Source organism: Megalobrama amblycephala, linkage group LG7 (genome assembly GCF_018812025.1).
Source record: "Megalobrama amblycephala isolate DHTTF-2021 linkage group LG7, ASM1881202v1, whole genome shotgun sequence".
Lineage (NCBI taxonomy): Eukaryota > Metazoa > Chordata > Actinopteri > Cypriniformes > Xenocyprididae > Megalobrama > Megalobrama amblycephala.
Genome location: NC_063050.1, coordinates 941546 through 960630, shown reverse-complemented (window position 1 = coordinate 960630; position 19085 = coordinate 941546). Strand labels below are relative to the sequence as shown.

General features: G+C 34.8%; 1 protein-coding gene across 2 annotated transcripts in view; it reads left to right on the top strand.

The window, feature by feature from the left end:
* The window catches only part of LOC125271015 (DENN domain-containing protein 4C-like), an 81180-nt gene that overhangs the window by 24513 nt on the left and 37582 nt on the right, over positions 1 to 19085 (top strand). Inside the window, exon 2 of one of the 2 annotated variants that reach the window (XM_048194944.1) lies at positions 15430 to 15513. The exons of the other annotated variant lie outside the window; for it this stretch is intronic. The gene's annotated coding sequence lies outside the window, so the exon portion shown is untranslated. The remainder of the gene's footprint in view (positions 1 to 15429; positions 15514 to 19085) is intronic. 2 annotated transcript variants of the gene reach the window in all.

Here is a 19085-nt window from a genome sequence, read left to right as displayed (position 1 = left end):
TTGTTTCAATAGCTTTCTCAAAGCACAGGGAAGTTTTTATTTATTTATTTATTTAGTTATTTAAAGACAAGTAAACAGTCAATAATAAAATAAGAACAAATAAACAAATGGCAAAGTAGCACAAATAAATAGATTAGAATAAAGAGACAAATTAAAAAAAAAACATTAAGTTTTTCAGGTGGTCTAACAGTAGGCTAGTATTCAGGTAAGATACAGTACAGAAATAAAATAAAGTAATTAAATTGAAAAATAATAAAATTAAATACAGATTAATGCTTATAATTAAAGTTACAAGAGCAGCAAGTGATATTGTTTTTGTCTTCTTTTTTTAATTAACATGACAGACAGCGGCAGGATTATTAGGCTGCTGTCACTTTAAGAGTTTATGTATGGATCCAATATATGGTTGCACAACATTAACTATTTACATTCCCAAACTGACTGTGTTTACCTGACTTTTCACCAAGGGTATTTTGACATAATGTTGTGTATGCTTGACTGTTTAAGCGCAATAAGCCATGAAAAACAACTCAATTTGGTACTCGCAAGCTGTTTGAGAGGCACTTTATGTGTGCGTCACATATATAGATCAGTGGTGCGTGTGCTTTTGGTGTGAATGTGAATCCTGCGGGAATGAATAAATTATGTGCAATACAAGCACTGAAGCGAATGAGACGAGTAAGTGAGAGGAAGCAGGAGTGTGCCAAACTGTAAAATTTTTTTATTATCTGTTTTGCTATGGAAGACTGATATAGTAGCTACATATACTTTGAGCCTGGAGGGCACGTGTCCGCCATCCAAACACTCCTGCAAGAAAGATAGGATAACTGGTGTCGGGCAATTCAGGATCCACACTCTGTGAGCTACATCAGCTCTCAAAGACTTTCCATTTATGAGCATATACTCTTGTTTATTCGCAGACTGCCCCTTTTCAACAGTATTATTGTGTCTGCTGTATCAGCTCAGAATCCCCTGGTGTTTCAGTGGTTCACACACTTATCACAAAATGCACAATAGAGGTAATAATTCTCTAGGATCCACACTTCTAAGTTGTACATGCAGTGCTCAACTAAGTCCGGTACCTAGCAATACTATGACAAGGGCCCTGTAGTCGCCTCGGCCCTTCCATTATGTGTCATTACCTCTATGAGGATGACTCAGCAGGTTTGCTTAAAGTGACTGTGTGTGTTAGAGACACTGCCAAGTCTGCCTTCTTACTTTAAACTCCATAATCAGAAAGTCCCTCATCACAGGCGCGTCCTGAGGTTTACCTGTCACACTAAAAGGGATCGGCTCAGAAGTGTCACCTGCTCTACGTGCTGAATCAACGGCAAGAAAGCCTTCTTGCATACATTCTCTTGAAGGAGTAAAATTCTGAGCCAATGTTTCTCAGTGCTTCTTTATTTGCCCGCTATTTCGTGTGCTTGAACACCATTGGTCGTTGTAGAACAACAGCATTATTGAATGAGGCTTCAGTATTTTCTGAAGCATGAAGCATGATCCTGCAGTACATGAGGCTGCAGTTTCAGAACTGCAGTCCTAGGATTGCATTTCTAGGACCCATTTTCTTTTCTTTTCTTTTTGCTTTATTTTTTTATTTTTTATTTTTTTTGTATGTACCAGCAGTTTATACTGTTTTATAGCTCTTACTTTGTATTATTAATTTTCAGGAATGATTCACTGTTTTAATTATTTAAATGTAATGGATATATTCTCCTAAGCAGCCCCTAACCCTAAACATAACCAATGGTAACCCTCTTGAAATATTTTAGCAAATTTGTTTCAATATATAAGACCCTATATTCTGGTTTTAAAATAAGTTTTCTTGGAAAGAAAGACTATTTTGTGTATGTATGAGACTTTTTATGAGTCAAAGCACAGCATGGTGCTTCTCATCTGATATGCATCTGACTTAAGGTGAAGTATGTAATTTTTTTATGTTACAATAAATTATCTTAACCCAGTTTATTGTTCATTACACTAGTATTAGTATGCCAATCATGGGTTTATCCCCCTCAAAATTGTAAACATTGAGCCTCTCAGGCACCATCAAAACATTGAGAGTGGTCTGCTCAGATCTCTTTCCATCAGATCTCAACCAATAGCAAGAGTTTGGGCTATAGGCTGCTGTAGGTATTTAGCCGGTGTAGGACCATAGCTGATGACAGAGTGTTAGCCTACACAATTGCTTAATCATGACAAATAGCAACACAGCTAAAAGTATTGAAAAATATGTTGGAAGTTTTATTGACAGTAGCCTACTTTTACCTGTTGAGACATGCCTTCAAAAGCACCCATAAAAGTTGAGGGATGTGTGATGTGCAAAAAGGCCATTTGCAAAGTTGTTTAAAAATATGCTTTATTATTGTAATTCTGATAAGTGCCACTAGTTTCATAGAAACTACATACTTCACCTTTAACAAAGTGCAGTAAATGGTAAAACTATTAACTAGTGTGTTTATGCTTGTGTTAATAAATTAATTAATTAATAAAATAATAATATAAAATAATGAAAACAAATACCAGTTTATAACATCTAGCAGCATAATGAACTTTTTGCACAGCTAAAATAACTGAAACAGCTGACATTGAAAGCCTTGCACATTCAAGTTTAAAAAGCCCCCCCCACACTATTACATTAAAGATAAGGTGAGGAGATAATAAAATTGAATAATTTCTGTGGGTCTAGTCTTTGCACCTATTTCTGTCAGGTTTGAATCTGGTCTCCTCTGTTGGAGTAGAATTGGCTAGGAGGCACTGTCACAGAAAACTAGTGTCCTAGAAATGCGGTCCTGCAACTGCAGCCTTGGGTATTGCAGCATTATACTATTGGAAAACATGGCTGAAAACTATAAGAGGTTTTACTAGAGCACTGAGGGAAAATTACATTTTCATTTAGCCTGTTTGTCTTTTTTTTTTTCCAGATTCAGACCAATGCACTGTTGTAAATCGGTTGATGGAAAATAAGCTAATGTGCATTCTAAAAATCAAAATAATCCAGATAAAAAGGTATCTAGAATTATTCACACAATTGATAATCATTTATCTTTTCTATCTCACTGAATTGTGAGGTATATAATTTTATAAAACTTTTTGTGTAAAGTTTATTTGAACATGTAGTACGTTATGTTGTAAGTCACCCCAACAGCCTGTCCATTGTTGATAATGTTATTATTTTAATGTTTATACAAACACAAATTGCATAGTTCTGCTAATATTATGTATTTGTTTTCAATATAAAGCTTGGTGAAATGATTTCAGTGTGTGAACATCAGTACTTTGTGATCATTTTTTCAGCACATTTTTTCACAACAACATGATATAATATTAATAACCGGTCACTGTAATCATGATAGGAAATGTTCATGCTGTTTCACCTCTCTCTTTTAGATATCGGCATTGTCCATCTAAATATATATATATATATATATATATATATATATATATATATATATATATATATATATATATATATATATATATATAGTGTAACATGTTTTCCATTGACAAACAGATTAGGTTAGGTTGCAGATTAGATGTTATAAATGTGAGATGATAAATAACCTTTGGAAACATTTGACTGGCACCCTTGTCCATCATCCCTGTGATCAGAGAAACAAATGAGTCACATATTAGAACTCTTCTGACATGCGCTCGGATGAATAGCGTTAGCAGTGATGTGTTCTTTCAGCTGGGAATACCCCTGCATCTCTCTCTCTCTCTGGAATGTGAGCTACAGTTATTAGTCTGTCTCCTAGAGTGCTGGATTAGATGTTTGGCAATCACCTCTCTCCCATCCTCTACGCAAGGTCTGCATTACTGAAGCTTTTCTTATGCTTCCCATCCAGAATTTTTAAATCACTTACACCCTTCTGCTCACTTTTATTAGACAGAGCATGTAGGCCTCAGGGAGAATGAGAAACAAAACATTTCCATGTCAGAGAAAAGCAAATACTTTCCTCCTGTGCAGTCAGGTTGGAAACTGTTGCTATAGTAACAGTAAAAGGCCAACCTACTGTGTCAGACTGAATAGTGATAAGGATGCTGAGAGCTCCAGCTTTAATTATTTTCCCACATTTCAATGACTTCTTTAGAGTGCATACACACTAGAATGCTCTGACTTAGAGTTTGACAGGAATAAATGCATAAGCTAGAGCTGCACAATTAATCAATAAAAGATTGCAATCTCGATTTAAACACCCACACAATCTTATTCCTAAATGTCAGCGATTCAGCTATATCTATTAAACCTTTGACAAGTACGACCACAGCGAAACATTCAAATCTGCATTCACTCTGCCGATGACCTAGAGAGAGCAGTTATCATATATAGGCAGGGGCAGACTTAGTGATTTGGGGGGCCCCAGCACACCATCTATGCACCCTTTTACCTTAGTTTGATTAGTTTAGTTTTAATTTAGTTTGAACTTTTCCACCAATGTGGAAATGCTCCTTTGGCTTCTCATAAAAAATATAATTATACACATAAGTTGTTATCACAAAGAGTTGCTTATCCTTCATGTAATATTCTAACTGTGACTAGTGTAAAAGAATGTTTTTACATATTTTTAAGAAGTTTTGGGATCTTATACCTTCTTCCAGATGAATTCTGAGTTAAGTGTGTGTGTGTGTGTGTGTGTGTGTGTGTGTGTGTGTGTGTGTGTGTGTGTGTGTGTGTGTGTGTGGAGTCCGATACAACCCTTGTTGCTCTTCTGTGTACTACCAGCAAATACAGTTTATCAAGTCCTATTTTTTTTTTTCTGCCATTCTCGCTATCCTTTGCAACTTATTCTTCTAAGTTACCATACCAGGCTGTAATATTAAACAATAAACGGCTCTAAACATGACTTTTATATGCCATTTTCCAAATAGATTGACTAACATCAAAACTCTTCAGTTTACACATAAGAAACAACCTTTGACTTGCATTCCTTAAAATATTGTCTACAGTCTCACCAAAACTAAACCTTGTATCCAGATATGTTCCCAAATATACTAACCCTTATTTTGCTGTCTCTCTCAAAACACTCAACCTTTTTTGATGTATTTTCTAATTGTGAAATAAAATAATGAATTCCCCCCCAAAAAAATTACACATTCCTCTAATTATTATAACACCTCTGCTGAACATATCTAACAAGTTACCAAAGATGAGACAACATTTTTGACAGTATGCTTGCCATTATCAGCTAATCTTTTCCAGGCCTGCTTCCAGAATGTCTACACTGCTCAATGAATCTCTTATTCGCGTGATCGCGTCGCGTCTACACTTTCTTTATGAGAGGAGTCTTGAGCATACAGAACTTAACACTGAACAAAAACTCTGATGCTTTGAGCGGTGAGTGGATTCTGACTAACTTAAGCACCTCTGATTGGCCATTGCGTTCAAGAGATCAACAGATATGTCTGTGATTGACTACATTGTTTACGCTGCAAAAAACACGTTGTAAATAGAAACCCTTGATGCTCTCCAGAGCGCAAATACAAATACGCTTGGAACGTTGGCGAGGTCTCTTTCGCCATTAGGGCATATGTTTCTCATAGAACCGGCTTGATCTTTTCACTATTTTTCATATTAACAAGGTGTAGTTCCTGTGTGTGCATCAACGGCATCGCTGTTAATTGGGAACTTTTTTTTTTTTTTTTTGAACCAGCCCTCTCATAACAAGCTCACAGTGTTCTTGTCTGACAGGTGTTTTGGCCAGAAAAAAAGGGACGTCATCGATTAACACTGCCTGTGTGTTGTATATGTATGTGAAAAAGAAGAGATTTTGGGGAGTTTGGCAACAGTCCTTTATTCTGTTTGGGTAGCTGCTTTTCATTATTACTTAATTCTTGAAAATTTTAACGTTGACTTCTCTCTGGCTCTATTCACTCTGCTGTCTCCACATACTCCGGCCAGTGTCGAACTGCTAGCTCACTTGCACTACTAATATAATAATAATACTAATAGGATAAGAATGAGACAGACTAATATTAGCATAGATGCCATTCCTCTTATTATGTAACAAGTAAATTGGATGTTATGGGAAGTGTTCCCAGTTCTAGTTGACCTAATTCATGCAGCCCAATAATCCTTTAAGGGATTTGAATTATTAGAATGTGATAGTGTTATGTGTATGGCAGGTTAAAGAGATATGTCTTTAATTTACACTGCGTTCCAAATTATTCCAAATTATTATGCAAGAGACAAATCAGTAAGATTTCTGTACAATAAACATTCAGATTTTAGTTGTTTTCTAAGAAAATGTTTGTTTGTTTGTTTATCCATGTATTTTTAGATAACTGGTATCAATCTCAGGCAAAATTATTTGCCAGATCTATGGAAACCCTACTTAGAGGTTGTTCCACATTATTAAGCAAGTCACAGTTCTCATGCAATATGGGGAGGAAGAAAGATCTTTCTGAAGATGAAAAGCATGAAATGGTGCAATGTTGTGCAAAAGGCATGAAAACAACTAATATTTTGTGAAACTGAATGGAGATTATCAAATTATCATAAGATTTGTGAGTGATTTAGAGCACAGCAGAACTCGGTCAGATAAAGGCTTATTGAGGAAAGTTCCTGTCAAAAAATGTAATTGTATTAAAAGGGCAGCTATAAAAAAAGCCAGTGTTGAGCAGCAAACAGGTATTTGAAGCTGCTGGTGCCTCTGGAGTCTCAAGAAGCTCTCCATGCTGGCTGGCAGTTGTGCGTAAAGATGCATTTCAGCCACTCCAAACCAAACCTCACAAAGAGAAACATTTACAGTGGGTTTAGAAATACATGAAGACTCATTTTTAAATAGTTTTATTCACTGACTAATGCTGTACTACAATTGGATGGTCTAAATGGATGGATTTCTGGATGGTTGGTGAATGGCCATCACGTTCCAACAAGACTGTGACGTCATCAAGGAGCTGGTGGGTGATTATTTGGGCTGGAATACTGGGAAGTGAGATGGAGGGTATTAAAATTACTTTTGCAAGATATGTGTATAAATGTATCAGCTATGGTATAAAAAGGAGGATAGTGCATAGTACAATGCACTATTTATACAATGCACTATGCACTATCCCATGCTGCAAAAAAACACCACAGCAATAAAACTGTTTGAAAATGTATTTCTACACCCACTGTTAATGTTTCTCTTTGTTAGGTTTGGTTAGTGGTGTCTAAAATGCATCTTTACGCACAACTGCCAGCCTGCATGGTGAGGCTCTCAAGACTCCAGAGACACTTTTTTGATAGGAACTTTAATTAATAAGCCTTTATCTGACCGAGTTCTGCTGTGCTCTAAATCACTCACAAATCTTATGATAATTTGATAATCTCCATTCAGTTTCACACAATATTAGTTGTTTTCATGCCTTTTGCACAACATTGCACCATTTCATGCTTTTCATCTTCAGAAAGATCTTTCTTCCTCCCCATATTGCATGAGAACTGTGACTTGCTTAATAATGTGGAACAACCTCTAAGTAGGGTTTCCATAGATCTTGGCAAATTATTTTGTCTGAGATTGATACCAGTTATCTAAAAAGACATGGATAAATAAACAAACAAACATTTTTATTTTTTAACTTAGAAAAACTAAAATCTGAATGTTTATTGTACTGAAATCTTACTGATATGTCAATTGCATAATAATTTGGAACGCAGTGTAGATTTAACTGACAGAATGTGTCTGCATCCTGAACAATGCTAGGAAGACTGTTCCAGAGTTTGGGCGCTAAACAGGAAAAGGATCTACCGCCTGCAGTCAAAATTGATATTCTTCAACTGGCCAGAATTTTGAGATTGCAGTAGACTTGAATACATTAGGAATACAGTGTGATAGGAGTTCACTCAAGTATTGAGGAGCTAAACCATTCAGCATGAATTAACTTTTCTGCATTTGACATTGAGAACATATGCTGTAATTTAGATGTATTTTTAAGATGGAAAATTGCGTTGTTACAAATCAAAATGTGGCTATCAAATAACACACCCAGGTTCCTAACTGACTTGACAGAGCAACCATTAAGTGGTAGACAGTACCCAGATAGAATATGATCGAAAATAATGTTAAATCAATGTTAATGTATCAATGTTAACCTCATTGAATCAATATGACTTTTGCCAAAGCAGAGCAGTTTACTAACCTTGTTCCTGACCAAAAGTGGTTATTTGTTATTAAAATATTATGTTCACAAATAATGCTTTCTTGCCACAGATCATATTCTGAGGTTTTTTTTTTTTTTTTTTTTTTTTTAATACATTATGGAATTTTTTTTTTTTTTTTTGACACACACACAGACATCAAGAATCAGCATATGAATCTCAACAATGGTGACATCCTTAATGCCGCAATGCATGCTCGGAGCCACCATAGTATACAACTCATGACTACCAGCACGTATTTCTGCATGAAGCATGTCACCATTGTTGAGATTTATATGCTGATTCTTGATATCTGTGTGTCTAAAGATTTTTTTTAAAAATTGCACTTTAAAAGTCAAGATTCAGAATGTCTAATCTGTAACAAAGTATTGTTAGTGAACATAACCTATGAAAAACAAATATACACTTTTGGTCAGCAGTACGATTAGTAAATAATTTTGCTTTATAATGATGGAAAATCAAATCACTTGATCATTTTGTTTCTGGTTTCTTTGCAGCAAATGATGTGTTTTGGCTAACACTGTTACCACAACTCACAAAGACCACAAAGACCACAAACTCACGCAAAAAGCCAAGAGTCAAACTGCCCAACTAAAGGAAACACTGACCACCAAAATGGTGACCAAACATTTTCAATAAAACATCAACATCTAAACCTGTTAATCCTCAAAAAGAACTTCTGCAGAGATCTTGAGAGATTTATTGTCTTCTTTCATCTTCAGTTGATTTCAGGCTGTGTGGCTTTAAGTCAGTTGTAGTTGTGTTTCATTTTCTGAGAGTGCAAACACTGATTCAATGCCATTACCATTGATTTTTTTGTTGACATTTCAACATTTTTTCAATATTAATTGACGGAGCAAAAGTGATATTGATTCAATGAGGTTAACGTTGACACATTAACATTCATTTAACATTATTTCAATCATTGCTTGCTATCTGGGTATTCTAGGTTATTACATGCAGAGGTTTTTGGTCCAATTATTAAAAATTTTCAAAATTTAGTAGTATGAAATTACTAGTCATCCATTGTTGACATTGTCGATAATGTCGACAAATTGTTTCAGCCCTACATGTGGCAGTAGAGCGTAGCATAGGAAAACCATAATTTATTTTGGAGGCACAATACATTGCTTCCCATCTTGTAGTTTTGTACTTTTATATCCAACCAGCTGCTATTCAAGAGTTCATGAGATGAATGCTTACCATTAAGAAGAAAGTAGTATGCGCACATTCCAAAACAACTTAGAGCAGGTGCTCGATCATCAGAAACACTTGAATGTCAAAAAACAAAAATCGGCACACTGTTGAAAATGTGGATAAAATAAGTAATTGTCATCTTTTGATTATTTACTGTTTGTCTGACCTGACGAAGACGAAACGTTGTCTTTTTAATAAATTTTGAGAGCAGCAGTGTAGGGCTGGACGATATGGCCAAAATTTATATCATGATATAATTCTTAATTTCGGTCGATACGATATAATTCCGATATCGATATGAACTATATAATAGCCTCAGAAAAACTGCCAAGAACAGCCACAACGGATGTCTGTACCTACAAACGTCTGAAAAATTAATTTGCCAAATCTATGAAATCTCTTCCTATAAAACTATATAATATTTTAGAAATAAAACCAGTACAAATAAATGTATGTTCAGATTTTATTTGTATTTAGCCTTCATACAAACATAAAAATAGACATAAGACTCACTCACTTTAATAATATTAATATCTTAAACATTAAACTTTAACGTAGGCTGATTTTATTATTCTTAAAGGGTCATGAAACCCCAAAACACTTTTTTTGAGCTGTAAACAGATATGTATAGGCTGCACATCATTGAAAACACTAAAGGTACTCAATGTTATTCATAAGTGAAAAATAGTGATTTTTGCATTTTTCAGAGCGATTTCTGTCTTCCTGTTTGAAAAGCTGAGTCGGAGCAACATCACAAAATCTGATGTAATCGTGTACTTTCGGCCCAAGTATGGGCATGGTCGAACATGCTGACGTAGACCGTTTCGAGCGAATCTCGACATCCCACATGGAAAGAACCTATATGTGGATATATGCGCATATATGAAACCTATATGCAGTGTATATGTACATATATGCTGCATATATGCACATATATGATAATATATATGCTGCATATATGCGCATATATACTGCATATATGCTATATATATGCTGCATATATGCGCATATATACTGCATATATGCTATATATATGCTGCATATATGCGTATATATACTGCATATATGTGTATATATGCCACATATAGGCAAAATTGAGGTGCATATATGTGCATATACAGGAAATATAGGTCTCCTGTATTGCTTCTTCATATCCATATATATGCCCTATACATACAAGATATGTCTTCTATATAGCTAATGGCAGGATCTGGATATTTTGTAGCTCATATCTCATTTTTGACTGTCATACATGATGCCTAGCTCATATTTTCTATTATCAAGGCAAAAACTAAGAATTAACGAAAAAAATTATGCAAGAACTTATGTATGTGCGAATGTAGCAGTTATGTATTTAGACAATTATTTTGTGATTCCACTTGCCATGACCATATTTGGGGTTTCCTGCCACCATGCTGACTTGGGGTGTTGACGCACTTTGCTGCTTCCCAGTCTGCATGAGACATCACAGTGGTAGGTCGCACAAAGTTTTTGCGGTGATTCAATTAAGGCCATGTTTCATGTAACAGCTGAATTCACATGATATATTTGTATGATTGTAATCCAAAACCCCTCTGTGATGTACATTCAGATGTTTCGTTGATTATTTTTCTTTACTTAAGTTACTTTTAATATCTCTCTTTCTCAGCGTTGTGCGTTGCTGCCGCATGCTGTTTGTATGCTGCACAAGTCCTCATATATTGCCATTTGTGTTATACAGAATAAAGTGAGGACCTGATGGCAAGATTTTTCGCAGTCTGTCTTTGATTATGACACAACGCAGAAAACACACCGCTACACGAACACGTGAAATTGGTCCCACATGGAAAAAACCTATATAAACATATATGTTTCAATATAGGTTTGATATAGGTTTTTAATATATGTGACATATATAAAATTGGCCGTTTTCCTATATTATGTGTACATATATGTACATATATGTGTATATATATATATATGTGTGCATATATGTGTACATATATGTGTGCATATGTGTACATATATGTGTGCATATATGTGTACATATATGTGTGCATATATGTACATATAATATAGGAAAACGGCCAATTTTATATATGTCACATATATGTAAAATCAAAACCTATATTGAAACATATATGTTTATATAGGTTTTTTCCAAGTGGGATAGCCTATATATTCATGACATAAAGCTCATTTAATCAATCACTGCGCTGTAGTATTCATAAGATTATAATTGCGGTATTATGCATGAGGAAGTATCACTTCTCTCACCTCAGTCTATTGTCATTCAGAGACATATCGTTGGTGCTCGTTTCCTCAGTGCTACAACACAATGTGTTTTCCTGCAACGCAACCAGAGCAGAGGTTTGTGTGCATGTGGATTGTTTTGCAGTAATCTACCAGCACAAATGGAAAATATGTTCGCATGAGATCGCATTACAGCGGAGAATTCAAATATCACAAAAGTTCTGTTCATTCACCTCTGCCTGCTCTAGCTGCGTTCAAACATGTGAGCCGTAGGCGGATTCCCTCAGCACAGCACGTGTGTTGTTTGTATTTTGCTCGCGATGCGGTCAGAACTGGAGTTTGAATACGAACACATGAAAAATACGATTGTTTTATGATATACACGCGGAGCGCATATGCTCGGTTTCAGCGCGGAGCTCCGCGATGAGTTTAATAACACTAGCCACGTGACACATAGCTCATACAGAATAAAGTATCCGTGTTAAAAGTTTTTATTTCACACATTCTCCTGCACCAAACGTTAACCAGCACGGTGTTTGCACACATATTTTCATCAAGTTGTGGAAGCTTGTTCCGTCGCATTTGCATCAGGTGTACTCATTTTGTAAAACTTGCCGCGTTCGCGTTTGATCTTAGCGTACAACTGTTGAGCACTGGCTGGTGGCTGCATGTCTCTGTGGTGTACGTCATCACGCAAATAGCCAATCGCGTTCTGCTCTTTCTAACGGCTGCGCCTGAGAAATGCTGTAATGTATATATCGAAATACCGGAAATGTGTTTAAAAATCATATCACCGTTATCGAAAAAAATTATATCGCGATATATATTGATATTGAATTATTGTCCAGCCCTACAGCAGTGGCAGTGTGCCGATTTTAGTTTTTTGACATTCATGAATGCTTACCATATCAAAGTTTAAATCTCAGTATTCAGCAATCACAGTATTTGTCACAAAACCTGATTTTTGACAAAATTGTGCAGCCCTGATGTGAAGTTTACAGTTTCAGTATTGGGTAGGAGCAACACAGCAACTTTTTAATCTTGTTTTATAATGGTTGTGTCCTGAAGCATTTTGCATTTAACCTCAGGATGCTTGGGGTAGGCTGTACCTGTAATTAGTGCTCTGTAAGCTACTGCTACATGGCAGGTAACCATGTAACATCTCATTAGTGAGGTAACTTGAGTTTCTCTTGGTCTGGAGATTATAGATTTAGTAAACTCCCTTGAGCAGTGCTTCCTAAATTTTTGAGACTGTAAACCTTGTCTTTTTCAAGGTAAGAATTTCACGCACTCCCATGAGTCATAATACTGATAAATGCTACTGATATTTTTTAGTGATATGAATGGAATGGTTTAAGGTTCATTTTTCATTTCATGCTTTAAGGTAACATTTAAAAAAAATGGCCGTTGGGCAGTGTGGGGGCATTTTTGAGTATCGGTCGGCTTAGTTTTTCCTTGTATTTCAAATCGTTAGCTTTTTTTGGGCTGATTCAGCATGTTGAATAGGTGTCGGGCTCCAGAATAAAAGAGGTGAAAGTGAGAAAAGAAGTCAAGATGGCAAAGACAGAAGGCTGTAATTTTATGTCATCTTACCGAGCATTTGGATGCACATATTTTCATAATAACATGAGCCCAAGGCTGTAACCATATCTTGAACATTGGGGGGATTTTTTATTTTTCATAAAGCCTAGAGAAACAGAACAATAAAGGAAGTTCTAGGTCTCATTCTAGTTGGGAAATAATCAATTTGAACTATTTGCAAATAAAATTTGCATTAAAATAAGCATATGTGCACTTTTATTTGTATGCCTAATGTGTCGAAAACGTAAAATGTTTCTTGTCTCTTCACACTCAGGAATTAAATGAATCATGTAAATACATATTTTCAATTCAAAATGGCCATATTTGAAAAAAAAAAAGTCAAGTAGTTTGCATCACTGGATGTCACTGTCAGTTGTTTAACATTTCTATCGCAAAACAGTTTGTGTATTAAATGTTTTGCTATTTACATCTTACCTCACTCTCTTTCAACATTAAACTGACACTTAGTGCTGGAATTCACGCTCTGCTTCTGTGACCATTAAACCCCGCCCACTTTGATTTGATTAACCATCTCAATCATTTTGACATTGACGAGTACTGTTAGACCGCTGAGGCAGACCAGACTAAAAAATGTAAATTTTAAACATTTTTGTCATCCTAACAACGTACAGAGTACTGCGTAATGGAGTGCAGCAGAGCAGTGCAAGAATTTCAAATATTGGGGGGGACAATTTGGCCATTACTAATTATTGGAGGGGACTTGTCCCACTCAATGTCTATGGTGGTTACGGCCCTGCATGAGCTGACTGGAATGTAGAAAGTGATCAGCGTGATTAACATTAAAAATGGTAAGCAAGCTGCTTTGTTTATGGTTTATCTGCAGTCCTAATTTCAGTTTCCCTTTTTGATTGATGAAAATAGACTATTGATACTTGCTGATGTAGACACATATTTATTTACACGCAGCCGCAGAACGCAGGTGCTAGTTGACAGTATGTGCCTTTAGCCCTTTTGGTGTGTTCAAGCACCACTTTTTGGCCAAGACGCAGCTGACGAGAGGTGACAACACAGTCAGCTTTTGTCACCGTTAGTTCTTTGACAGCAGTAGTCCTCATTGACCATTAGTCCTCATTGACAGCAGTGCAGGTTGGTGCTACTCTCTCTTTGTGTATGAGCCAGTCACAGCAGGACTGAACTTATGCTTGGCAGATGGCAGTGCCTACTGTGCCATGCACACAGTCTTTTCTAGATCCTAGATCAAAGCAACTCACTTTGTAGGACTGCTGCTTGTTGGTACAAGGTTGTGTATTTTGTTTTGCTGGTCTTGGGTTCAGGTTTCTTCAAATTAAACCTTTTTGTGTTTTGTTCTTACTTACTTTCTTTTAGAACAATAACCATTTTCCAACTTTGTACTAAAAAAAAGAAAGAAAATCATTCCTTGACACTGTAAAAAGCCAGACTTAAAGTCTGAGAAATCACTGAGAAATCAAATTTTCCTTGATCTTTTACATACAAGGAGTAATTTTACTAAAACATACTGTAATTTTCAGAACTCAAAAATAACTTGTCAGTCCAAAAGCAATTTCTATTGAAATCAAGTTGCCAAAATGGCTTGTTTCCTACTTTCAGGTTTTTATTACACAATAGAGAGGAATATATCAGCACAAGACTGCGTGCACAGACCAATGCCTTTACATCCTTGACCCAAACCCACTGCTGCGTTATATTGAAAACAAAAGAACTACTAGAACAGGATCACTGGACTAAACATAACATTACCTTCCAAAGAATCCTGTTGTTAGGAAAGTGCCTGTTTATTTTCAACTGTCTCAGTAGGGCTTTATTTGTTTGTTTTATTAATTTTACTGTGTATACTTAAACCAGCTGCAATTCTACACATGCTTTGCAAACAGACTTTAATGGAAAGATATGGACCTGATAGTAATGCTGCAACATTTAAGTGACCGTGTTAATTCTAATGCCTAATCTGTGATCAGTGATTGTTTTGATATGTGAGGAGGACTCGTGTACAATCAGACATTTGTTTATTGCTGTTTATGCGTCAGTAGATCAAGCCAGTGACTAAACGGTTGTGATCAAATAATTCATTCTTTATAATCACTGGAGCTGTAAATCACTTGATGTTCAGCATAAGTCAGCGGCTTGAGTTCTGTACTTTCACCAAAACTCCTATTATAATCAATGACGATGTCTGCACTGCTAATGTTTGCACTTTGTTAGTTTTGATGATACATTCGTGAGAGTGCAGAAATTGCGGTGCAATGGAAAGGTCATAGCATTCATGTGCTCAACAGATATGACTGGGATCGGCGGCTGTGCTTACTGCTGCAACTTTCTATTCAGTGGAAGCAGATCTACACCATGTGCAGAATTATTAGGCAAGTTGATTTTTTGATCATATTTTTTTCCAAGCACATTTTACCAGTTTCAAACCACATAAATCTTAAATCTACTATTCATTTTGTATTTAATAATTTATAAGTGATTATATAATTGTTCATGAAGGCTGGAAATAAAAAAACGCTTATTCAAGTGTGCATAATTATCAGGCAGGTTTTCTTTTGCAGGCAAAATGAGCCAAAAATAGAGATTTAACCCAGACTGAAAAGTCAAAAATGATTACGTGCTCATGAGAAGGATGCAATACTAGAAATGGCAAAGTTATGGCATGACCAATGGACAGCAAAACACTCAATGGGTCAGCAGGGTCAGACAAAAACAGGTAGAGAAGAAAAGACACATGTTAACTGCAAAATAATTAAGAATTAAGGTGAAGTATTAAGTGTGAAACCATCAGGAACACTTTAGTGCAACCCACCTGGAGTCTCAAAAAGTGCGAGGTGTTAGGATCTCAGAGACTTAGGTTAGGTAAAGAATCCTAAAAAATGATCCTCACTTAATAAGAATCACAAGCTGAAGTGTTGTTAAATACATGAATACTGTTTTTTTATAGGCTTTATAGACAGGTTGAGAATGACTCTTGAAGGACCAGTACCACATCCTCTTGTATCACTGTGGGAGTTCATTTTTATTCCATATCTGCAAGACGGACTTTTCAGGATAGGAGATGGACTAAAAATGGACTCCCACACCTTACTGCCAGATTCTGAAAGATAAATTCTTCAAACAGTGGTACAAGAGGATGTGGTGCTGGTCCTTCAAGAGTCACTCTCAATCTGTCTGTCTATTAATACTTTTTGTAAAAGAAAACCCTAATAATTATGCACACCTGAATATAAGGCATTTTTCATTTCCAGCCTTCATCAACAATTATATATCACTTATAATATAATGATTAAACACAAAATTAATAGTAGTTATTAAGATTGATGTAGTTTGGAATTGGTAAAAAATGTGCTTGGAAAAAAATAATGGGTAACACTTTATTTTAAGGTCTTTTAACTAGTTGCTTATTAGCATGCATATTACTAGATTATTGGCTGTTTATTAATACTTATTAAGCACATATTAATGTGTTATTCTATACTAACTATTAATAAGCATGTAAATTAGGAGTTGAAAAGTCATAGTTAATAGTGAATATGTGTTCCCTATACTAAAGTGTTACCAAAATATGATCAGAAAATCAACTTGCCTAATAATTCTGCACACGGTGTAAATATAATCACTTTCACGATTAGTTAATCTTGGCGGATGCAAAGTTTTAAAAAAAAATGTAGTAAAAGTTTTCAAAACAGCATTAATGTCAAAATAATGCTCACATAAAGTTGCAGTGCTGCGTCATCATGAATGTTAATCCTTTTAATGCATTTTAAACCTTGCCCATTTAAATTTTCAAGCAATATTAAACTGTTAGGGGCAGTTTCCCGGACAGAGATTAAGCCTAGTCCTAGAATAAAATGGCCCTTTAAACCAGAATAACAGAAATCTGCTTTCTCTGTCATGGTTTAAAATAGTCCTAGACTTAGTCTAGTCCAGAGTTTAATAAGCTGATTTCCTGAAGGAAGACTAGAGCCAATCTAGGACTAAACTGAGGCTTAAATTAAACCTACCAGGAGGCAGGTTTAACTTCAGATTAACGTTGTGTTTCAAAGAAGACACATGTATTTCTTGGATCTATATATATATATACAGTACAGTCCAAAAGTTTGGAACCACTAAGATTTTTAATGTTTCTAAAAGAAGTTTCATCTGCTCACCAAGGCTACATTTATTTAATTAAAAATACAGTAAAAAACAGTAATATTGTGAAATATTATTACAATTTAAAATAACTGTGTACTATTTAAATATATTTGACAAAGTAATTTATTCCTGTGATGCAAAGCTGAATTTTCAGCATCGTTACTCCAGTCTTCAGTGTCACATGATCCTTCAGAAATCATTCTAATATGCTGATTTGCTGTTCAATAAACATTTATGATTATTTTCAATGTTGAAAACAGTTGTGTACTTTTTTTTTCAGGATTCCTTGATGAATAGAAAGTTCAAAAGAACAGCATTTATCTGAAATACAAAGCTTCTGTAGCATTATACACTACCGTTCAAAAGTTTGGGGTCAGTAAGAATTTTTATTTTTATTTTTTTGAAAAGAAATTAAAGAAATGAATACTTTTATTCAGCAAGGATGCATTAAATCAATCAAAAGTGGCAGTAAAGACATTTATAATGTTACAAAAGATTAGATTTCAGATAAACACTGTTCTTTTGAACTTTCTATTCATCAAATAATCCTGAAAAAAAATATTGTACACAAATATTTTGTACAATTGTACACATTAAATGTTTCTTGAGCAGCAGATCAGCATATTAGAATGATTTCTGAAGGATCATGTGACACTGAAGACTGGAGTAATGATGCTGAAAATTCAGCTTTGCCATCACAGGAATAAATTACTTTGTGAAATATATTCAAATAGAAAACAGTTATTTTAAATTGTAATAATATTTCACAATATTACTGTTTTTACTGTATTTTTAATTAAATAAATGTAGCCTTGGTGAGCAGACGAAACTTCTTTAAAAAAAAAAAAAAAAAAAAAAAAATATATATATATATATATATATATATATAAAATAGTTTTTTTTTTTGTATTTTTTATGCTGTTCACTTTATTTAAACAATTTATTTTGATTTAACACTATTGTTTATGGTTCAAATGTGATTGTTTCATGTTAAATTGACTTGAAATGGTTACTATAACTCACCTGATCTCATTCATTTTGAAATAACATGTTTCAGCCAAGTAACCCAATCAAACAGGACTTTGACTTCCCATCATGCTTTGCAACAGGCTGAATTAGGAGAGCAAATGTTGAAAAAGTGTTATTTTATGCATTTTTTTAGAAAGATGAGAATATGGAGAGACTTTGTTTAATGTTTTGTTTAACTGTTTAATGTTCTATTATGTAAAAGTTTTTGTTATGTTAATGTTTTTTGGAGATTACCGTAGTGGTGAAGTGTTGAGCTTGTGTTTGGGTTGAGGACCTGCTAATAAGAATTGCCATTTTATATAATGAAGCAACCACTATAATAGTGCTTTGGATCAAACCAGCCCATTTCTACCAAATCAATTTCTATCAAACCATTTCTAGACTGCCAACACCATTTATTATCACATGTGTAAATAATTACATTTAGCTTGTTGCTAAAGGACAAAACAAAAACATTAATAATCATAGGATTATTATATATATACAGAATTCATCTATTTAAATAGAATTCATTACAAACAGATTTCCAGGCATTTATTTTTTTCACAGCTGATGTATTTTGCTTGCTTTAAAAAAAACAAAATGTAGTGTGTTTTAGTTGTTTAGTAAAGTTTTTTTTGTTTTTTTTTTGAGATTGCAGTCTTTTTCTGCTGCCATTGTTTTCCTTGGATTTGCTTCTCAGTTCCATGCAATTTTAAGCTTTTCTTGGTTCATTCCATGTTTTCTAGGCAACCTCTCTCATGCTAATTCAGATTAGCACAGTTGGTTTTAAAGG